Below are 10,165 nucleotides of genomic sequence, written 5' to 3'. Positions count from 1 at the left end.
AAAACGAGCGTTTAAGAAGATAAAAGTGGATACAGGCAATACGAAGTGACGCTTCAGCAGGAAGAATGGGTAAATTTTGGGATCCTGACACTCAGTATGTCTCAGTATGTGTATGTGTGCAGTAAACATTTTGTCACTGTTAAGTCAAATCTCCAAATGTCCTTTTTATAAATGATATTTCCTGTCGTTGATTACATTCCCCTCTAGTCGCCGTAGTTATCACTGTAATATGACCTGTAGCGCTCTGTCTCAGTGGCCTGAATCCACTTTTTTGTCCTTAAACGCTCGTTTTTTGGGTCAACAGCTTATAAAAACGTCTGGGTTTTAATATGGGCCGTTAAATTTCCACAAGACTAATTATAGCTGGAGACGCCACAGAGACATCAGAGCCAGCGGCAGACGGCAGAAGGACTAGCCGAGGAAAGTCTACTCTCGCCGGCTAAACAAGCGCTGACCGCCGCTGACTCACTGGAGCTCACAACTCCGAAAACACCAGATAAAATGTTTAAATAGGCACTCTTCTTATAAATAAACCACAGATTTGAGCTTTAAACAACGACATTATCGACTGAAAAAGTCTTAAAACTACGTTTTGTCACACATTAACAGTAGATTTTAACACAAAAAGACGTGTAAACACAGCCCATGTCAGCCATTTCTCAACGAGATGAACATGTGAAGAGAGTAAACTCCAAATGTTCAAGCATCCAACTTTGCACGAATAGCGCGATTTATTCACGCCACATAAGTTCTTCATAAGTGAGGCTGAAACGCGGGCTAGTGAGAGATTGCCTGTTTGTCACGATGACGTCTAAAGTCCCCGCCAAAGGATGTAGTCCCTTTTAGCAACTTGTTAGCAACCATAGTTTTTAAGACACAATAAAGTTTAAAAAAATCACAAGCAGGTTTTAACTAATGTGTTTTATGTCATAGATCAAAACGTGAAAATATTTAGAGGCTTTGTTAACCACAGACCTTATTTCAGGCGATTTAGCAAAAACCGATTAAAAAAACCCATAGACTTAGGGCGAGGGAACCGGTAGGGCTAAAATGCTAACTCACTTCCGCGTTTTTGCCTACAAAGTGACGTCATTACTTCGGCACTCTATTGCGTCCCGCAGTACTACAAGCCACGCCCCTTCCAGTTACGACCCTAACTTCAAGTAACGCCCCTACAACGAAAACAGCCAATTAGGGAACAGCTAATCTCGTCATTTGAACCGCTCTTCTTCTACTTCATTTTCCTCGCTTTTTTTTCCTTCTCACTTTCACCACCTAACGATAAGGCGGTATGATTGAAAACACTTGAATCAGAATCACACTGCTTATAATTTATCTTGCTACATTATTACTACTGTCTTACCTTAGTCGGTACCATCATATGTCGGCGTGATGTATTTCAATTTTCAAGCAGGAGATGGATGAAATATTCTGAATTGTGACGCCGCTTGGGACAATAACCACATCTTGTTCAATGATGACATCACTGACATGGTTTTCTCCATAATTTATTAACTTTACAGCTATTGAACTGAACTGGGTAGAAACACTTAACTGACTTAAGCTGAACAATGACATTGTCTTTTTAAAAGCTGTTTTACAGCAGAATTGAATTTTGTTTGCATTCTTTAATAACTTAATAAGGTGACTTGACTATAAAATTCAACAAAACTATGTATTTAACCTGCCATATGCAACAATAGATGAAAATCGATTAAGAAAACTTTCCTTCCTTCTAAAAGAACATGTCTGAAGCAATAACATGCTTACAACTTAAACTAAGCTTATATTAAATAAAATTAAGCTACTTTTGAGCAAGTATTTATGAATGTATTTGTCAACGTGCAGATGCACACACTCATACAACATGTCTCTTTTTTAAAAACATAAAACATATCAACAGTTAGCCAAAAAAGTTGAAAAGGTACAAGCATATAAAAGTAAAGGTAAGTATATAAAAGTAGTAACAGTAGAAGTAAAAGGTATTCCATTTAATTTTTATTCAAAATCAAGTATTTCATATTTGTTATCAAAAGTCACAGCCAGTGGCGCCTCCAGAAATTTTTCATAGGGGTGGCCAGATGGGGCCACTTAAAATCTTGGGGTGGCACACCAAAACTAGAAACCATAATTTCAGAATTTTATTCTACTGGTGTAGTAAACCGGCCTGTAGAAAACTATCAGAAAGACTTAAGGAAACTCCTACTAATATACTTTGGTTTATTGTGTTATATTTAATGTTACTAATTATATAATGTGCATAGACTAATAACAGTACAGTTAACATTTTGAGTTGCACAACAATTCTGTTTTATTTTTCAATTATATTTGGCATAAGGTGTACATTTATTGCAAACAAAACAGTTACTGGGGAAAAGCAGATACTGGCAGATACAAATAAAAGCAAGGACAGAAACAATCACATATTTGCTTTATGTAACAGGACTTTCCCAACAGGGATCAATAGCCTGATTCTGATTACCAGGCTATACAGTATGTGTAAGAAACATTTATATCTTTGCTTAATTTAAAACCAAAAATAATTATTACTGTTACAAAAAGAACTTCCCAACAGGGATCAATAGTCTCTGATTCTGATTACCAGGCTTCAGAATAGCTTTATTCGCCTGTTGCTATGTTTTTTGGCAAACACATCCACAAAGTCATCAAGATTTATGGCCCTAGCCCTTCTTGATTCTACACTCAGCACACCCAAATTGCTTAAAAGCTCATCAGTCATAATACCTCTCAAGGCAGTTTTGATTAACTTTAGCTTAGAAAAACTGCTCTCACAGGATTCAGTGCTCACGGGTAGTGCAAGTGCAATTTTGCACAGTTTAAACATTTGGTGGAAGACCTCCTTAAATGGCTCCAGAAGACAGTGAGCTCTATTAATGTCTTTGGTGTTTCCTGACCACTACTTTGCTTCCTCTCAAGAATGCGCTTAAGCTGAGGGATCTCATATTGTAGATCCTCAGTACTGCAGTTGTATTGTGAGGCAAATGGAAACACTACATCTTTCTCACAAAATATGGCACTGCACGGATTCAAGGCCTGTATCCCTTTCATTATGACACAATTTTCTTTAGAAAATCTTCTCTTCACCTCAGAGAGAAGCACATCAATAACTGGAATGAATGAACCTGTCCGAAAGGACTCTTTCTCTGTTCTCTCTTGTCTTTGAACTATTGGAGTGAACAAGTAATGCCCTTCAAGCAAAGAGCTTGGTCTGACCTGACGACCTGAAGGTGTGGCACTGATGTTGCATTGCTCAGTAAGAGTTAAAGTATTGTCCCAGATGTCATTAAAGAGAGAGCCCTCTCTGTAACTCTCCAATGTGTCAACAAGAGAGTCAACAAGTGTGACAGCTGTGCCCAAATCAAGTTGTGGGGACTGTAAAATATCTGACAGATATTTTATCTCACCAAGAACACTGGAGGAATGTTACAAGGAGGTTAACAAACTTGAGATCTATTTGGGCTAATAAACCTCTTGCCTCTACAGCTCTGTCACCATTTTGCTCTTCTGATATTTCTTTTAGTAGATGTATGATGGCTGGCAGTCTGTCTCTCACTGTCTTGCAAGCATTATACCTACATGCCCACCGTGTCTCTATCAGTCTTTGTAACTCTATTGGGGCCCCCTGAAACATCTCACTCTGTACCTCAAGCCATCTTTGGTGCACATATGACCCTGACACAAAAACATACAGTTTCTGCAAAAGAGAAAAGAAGCAATTAGCTTCAGGGATGCATTTCACACTGTCAACTAATACTAAATTTAAACAATGTGCATTGCAGTGCACATAAAAAGCTAATGGGGCCTCTGATTTTATGCGTGCTTGCACACCTGTGTGTTTTCCGCTCATGACTGAGGCTCCGTCATATGCTTGCCCTACAAGGTGGTTTTTGTAGTGAAGACCATGCTTCTGCAAAATTTGAATTATTTTTTGTGAAAGTGCTGCAGCATCAAGGCGCTGTGCTGCCTCAAAGGCAAGGAAGCTCTCACATACTGACCCATTGTAATAGTATCTTATTACAAAGGACATCTGTTCTTTTTTGCTTAGGTCTTTAGTCTCATCAACCAAAATGCTGAAAGCCTCACTTTGGGAAACTTCACTAGTTACTGAAGTGCAGACCATTTCAGATAGACAATCAATTATTTCATTTTGTGTGTCATGCCCAAGATATGTTGCATTTCTTTGACTTGTCATTTTTCTTTTGACTGTGGGATTGTGTTTGGCTAGCAGTTCCATAATAGCGAGAAAGTTTCCTTTATTCTCACCTTCTGATTCTTTATGTGCTCTCTGTGCTATGTTCTGTGTAGCTGTGAGAAGCAGGGTTTCTCCAACAACTTTAATGTACTCCCTATTTTCCTTCACTAATTTATTGTATTCCGCATTTAAGGAGGCTGAGAGAGAGGATGTGCTTGCAGTGGATTTTTCATACTCTGCCCATGCTAACATTGCATTAGTATGTGCTTCAGATTTGGCATGACCTAAAAGTCCCCCATCTTTGAAGGTTGCCTTTTTCCAATGTTTGAACCCCTCTTCAGATGTAAATACTGAATCACCTGAGGAGGGGAGACTGAAGTGCCGGCAGGCATAACAGTAGGCAGAGTCTTTACTCTGAGAGTATTCCAGCCATTTATGTGTGTTGTACCAGTCTTTAGAGAAGCATCGTCTTCTGTCTCCTTGATAAGTACGAGGGAAAATTTTCAGATGTGACTGCTTGGGCTGCTCTGCTCTTGACTGGGAGATAACTCTTGAAACAAGAGGCAATCAGTTATTCTGATATTAAAATAATAATGATGATGATAATAATAATAATAATAAGCCCCTCTCGTGATTATCATTCATAGCTGTAATAATGACCTATAGGCATTTCTATTCTGACTAATAAAACTCAACTACTAATAAACATGAATCAAAACGCTTTAAGTGATTTTGTCATGATTTGTATTTTAATGGAAACACACTAAACAAAACATACATTTTTCCAGATGATGTTACTATTTAGGCTAGCCATCAATTTCATTATTAGGGCCACGTGATCGTTACTTCACCTGTTGGTCCAGGAACACGTCTAACACCTGCTTTTGCCGTGTCCTGCCACGCTTCTGTGACCAATGGTGCTGACTGTCCCTGGGCTGCTGCTGTCTGTTTTTCCTCGTCATTGTGTTCTGTCACTAATGCTGGCTGTGTATCCTTGTCATGCTGCTCTGTCTGTTCCTCTCCTCCATCCACCTCCTCCTCCTCCTCCTCCTCATCCTCACTATTACTAAGCCTCTCTTGCTCCCCTGCCATCTCTTTCACTCCTCCTTCTGTACTTTTCTTCTTAAAATAAGAAGAGATGTCTGTGGACTTTCTCTTCATTGTCTGAAAATTGACATAACATGCACCAGCTAACGACGTTAGCTAGGTAACGTTAACTCTTGTCAAAACGTGTCAAAGACACATCAAAAAGCTGCTGTAACAGTATACTGTAACCATTTGGCACTTAAAAAGCACATCACGACACATAATTCCCCGTCTTCTTTTACTAAAGAATATTTTTTTACTTATTTACTTACCGGTAGTCTTCTTCGTCTTCTAACTTTTTTTGAAACTGTTGACTGACGGGCACACGCTGACCTGTACTATTGCTGTCTGAGCGCGCAACAGCGGCATCGGGGGAGGGGCAGGCTGTGTGTGATCGAAGGTCTAGAGCGGCTTGCCTGCCTGGCTGTGCATTAGGGATGAAATGCATAACTGATGCTACTAAAATTTATACTGGCCAGTGGGGTGGCCAGGAGTCGGCCAGGGGCGGCCACCCCTGGCCACCCCCTGGTGGCGCCACTGGATGCATGTTGCAGATATAATGGAAGATCCAGAGGTTCTGGGTGAAGTCAAAGCTGGTGGTTTGGTGGTTTAGGGTTAGGAATACACGTGGCAGATACTGTTGAGATGTTGTGGGACGATTGAAAGTTAGTTGGTACTCGTTCTGTAGATGGAATGTGGACTGTGGCTGATGCACACTTCTGCACATGGTTAATAAATAATTTTTTTCTGATTATAATTCGAGGGAGGTTGAAGCAGTGATAGTGTCCACTTCCTGCACATCCCAGGTGGCATTTATACATTTTATACCCTGTGAAAAGAAAGAAAAAATGACAGAGAGACAACATGATTTTGTGCGTGTGACGTGTGTTTTGATAACATTTGATAACATTTCACAAAACATACCTTCATGCTTGACTTCTCATGAGTCTGTACCATAGACCGTAAAAAAATATGGACGACGCGACTTCATTGACTTCCGCTGACCATAGTTGAAGCTTTCGTAGGCCTGCTCACGGCGCTGACATCTTGGGACCGAGTCTGCGCAGTAGCGATCTCGGGACCGTAGTTGCGCAGTAGAGAACAGGAAGTAGAGGCGCGATTATCAAAAGCCCGCCCACACTCTCACAGATGAAGAACAATTAATTATGTTGGTGTGAAATATACAGTTATAGAAATGTAGAAATTAAAGCTAAAGCTCCAATCTCCTCCCTAAAATCCCGTAAAAAAGTCCGTTAGTGCCTCAGTGACAACTTCACTCAGAGAAGCCGTCAATCATGACGTCACACCCCCCGTTTTTTATAGCATCAAAAAACTAACTAAAACTAAGCTTATTTAAAAAACAAACACTTGAAATGAAATTATCGTAATAAAAACTGCCTACAATGACAGAAACCATCTTTAGGAAACAATTATTTGAAGTGTAATTGAATTGTTTAGTGTCTCGCTCTCCATTCAAATACATGGAGAGGCGGGGTTTAGGAGCTATACTGGGACCGGCCACCGGGGGGCGATCGAGGCTCGGAAGCTTCAGTTTCTCACAGGAGCGCTGCAGGCTTGGTCTGTACATGTGCCACCACAGAGTGCCGAAGTTATGACGTCACTTTGTAGGCCAACCCGGAAGTTAGCGGCGCATGGGTTCCCTCGATCGAAAAGCCATGCATTTTCCCCATAGACTTTTGGAAAATCGCAAAAAATAAGATCTGTGTTCAACAAAGAGTTATGACCCTTACACGTTTTGTCTATCAAGATAATCTTTACAAATTAATCCAAAATGTATAAATTTTGAAGCTTAAATAAAGCCGTCAGATATAAAATGCTAACGGTAGGCTATAAACGGACTACAGCACACCATGGTTGCGGATCAACGTCATCATCAAGCTTCCTCAAACTTTATTTAAAAAACACACGCTCGCTCATTATGATCTGCGCTGTGTATGAACACTTATCCACTTTTTCATGAGAAATATTGCCCATTCGTTTTTTCCAAAAATGTTAGAAACTAATTTTGTTTATGCGTGCCTCTCTGAGATTTATCTTTTGTTAATGTTTTTTCAGACAATATGATTATCACTGTGATAACATTAAATGACATGAAACACAACCCAGTCTCTATTTGTTAAGTGCAAGTTTATGTATGATCAATAATACAAAACGTATAATAAGCTACACATGAAATAAAGCAAACAATTCAGTCAAACATTCAATGTCAGTGCTAGTCGGCTAACTTACAACGGTAACGTACAGTTATAGCCTAAAAATAAACAAGTAATGAAACTTCGCTTTGCCCTCAGCCTAAACGATTTGCCAGGGAACAAATTATAGATCCATGAGAGCAAATATGGGCCGTTAAATCTCCACAAGACGAATTATAGCTGGAGACGCCACAGAGACATCAGAGCCAGCGGCAGAGGGCAGAAGGACTGGCCGAGGAAAGTCTACTCTCGCCGGGTAAACAAGCACGGAGCGCCGCGGACCCACTGGAGCTCACAACTCCGAAAACACCAGATAAAATGTTAAAATAGGCACTCTTCTTATAAATAAACCACAGATTTGAGCTTTAAACAACTACATTATCAACTGAAAAAGTCTTAAAACTACGTTTTGTCACACATTAACAGTAGATTTTAACACAAAAAGACGTGTAAACACAGCCCATGTCAGCCATTTCTCAACAAGACGAACATGTGAAGAGAGTAAACTCCAAATGTTCAAGCATCCAACTTTGCGCGAATAGCGCGATTTATTCACGCCACATAAGTTCTTCATTCGGCTGAAACGCGGGCTAGTGAGAGATTGCCTGTTTGTCACGATGACGTCTAAAGTCCCCGCCAAAGGATGTAGTCCCTTTTAGCAACTTGTTAGCAACCACCGTTTTTAAGACACAATAAAGTTTAAAAAAATCACAAGCAGGTTTTAACTAATGTGTTTTATGTCATAGATCAAAACGTGAAAATATTTAGAGGCTTTGTTAACCACAGACCTTATTTCAGGCGATTTAGCAAAAACCCATTAAAAAAAACCCATAGACTTTAGGGCAAGGGAACCGGAAGGGCTAAAATGCTAACTCACTTCCGCGTTTTGGCCTACAAAGTGACGTCATAACTTCGGCACTCTATAGCAGGATACCCTCCAGTCTTTTTACAAAACTGGCATTTGTACTCATTTTCAGCAAACGAAATAGGTCCTGGATAACTTCCCTCATTCAAAACCGTAACATGAAGCTAGAAGTAAATAAAATACTTTTAAATTTACTGGAACTCATTAAAGACACACATCACTTTAAATGTTCACAACCAAAAGGTAAACATTAAACATTTAATTTATATAAAAGTATGTGTGAAGATTTTATAAGACATGTCTGGACACAAACAGAGAAAACTAAAAACAGGAAAATACAAAACCACAAGTGATGTCCGAAGTGGATATATGAGTTTGTTGACCCTACAAATGTGATTAATCATTCAAAAATTTGAGGGAAATATTTTATATACACTACCAGTCACAAGTTTGGAAACTGTACTATTTGATTGTTTTTGAAAAAAGTCTCTTCTGCTCACCAAGGCAACATTTATTTGATCCTAAATACAGCAAAAACAGTATTATTGTGAAATATTTTTACAATTTAACTTTTTTTTATTTGAATACATTTTAAAAATGCAATTTATTTCTGTGATTCAAAGCTGCATTTTCAGCATCATTACTCCAGTCTTCAGTGTCACATGATCTTTCAGAAATCATTCTGATATGATGATTTGCTGCTCAAGAAACATTTATGATTTTTTTCAATGTTGAAAACAGTTGTGTAAAACATTTTTTTTCAGGGTTATTTAATGAATAGAAAGTTCAAATGAACAGTATTTATCTGAAACATAAAGCTTCTGCAACATTAATGTCTATACTGTCACTTGGTCAATTGAATGCATCCTTGCTAAATGAATGTATTCATTTCCTTAAGTTCTTTCCCAAAAAATACATAAATACTATCATATATTTGTTGTCCCTTTACAGAGCTGCACATTACGTTTACAATAATCTATAAATCTTGTAATTTTATATTATTTGTGTAGACCCATATAATTATTTACATTCAATATAAATATGAATTAAAAATGAAATATAAATTGTTTTTCATAAATGTATTTAATAAGAACACAAAGTAATTTGTACCTTTTCATTAACATGTTTAGATTTATAAAAGTAGTCCAAAGATTTTTTTTCAAGAATTATTTTTGTAATTGTCATTTTTTTTAAACATTCCACTCACCTTATTTAATATATATTTTTGTCATAGCTTATGATTATATATATTTTTATTAATCTATTGTTTTTTCTATAATGAGTGTGTACTTAGTGGATTCTGGATTATGAGTGACCATTAGTTCCACAAACACAGATGTAGATATTCTATCGTGATGTAGAAATATATGAATCATACATTTATAACCCTTTTATTTTGCCAGTTTGTTGTACTTGTTTCAGTTATTTACTGAATTGAATATATATTTAAATATTTAAAGGTGTTAGCTGTAATCTTACACTGCAAAGTGATAATTTAAAAGGGATTAAATTCATAATTATTTAATGATCGAAGCACACAAAAAATTTATAACAAAGCCCTAAAACTGACAATTAATTGGCAAAATCGCGAGCCGTGGGTCGGCTGGGCCAAGCAAGATTTGACCACCTCCGCCCAGGAAAAACCCTGCTCAGGGAGAGTATTTATGTTAAGTGAAGTCAAGAAAGACTGTCTTTATTACATTTTTTATTAAAACATGTTTTAATTTTTCAGGAAGTATTTTTTAATTTCAACTTAAAATGTCAGGAGATACATTGTTGACGTTAATG

Source organism: Gobio gobio (assembly GCF_949357685.1).
Source record: "Gobio gobio genome assembly, chromosome: 2".
NCBI lineage: Eukaryota > Metazoa > Chordata > Actinopteri > Cypriniformes > Gobionidae > Gobio > Gobio gobio.
Note: the sequence above shows the minus strand (reverse complement) of the source record.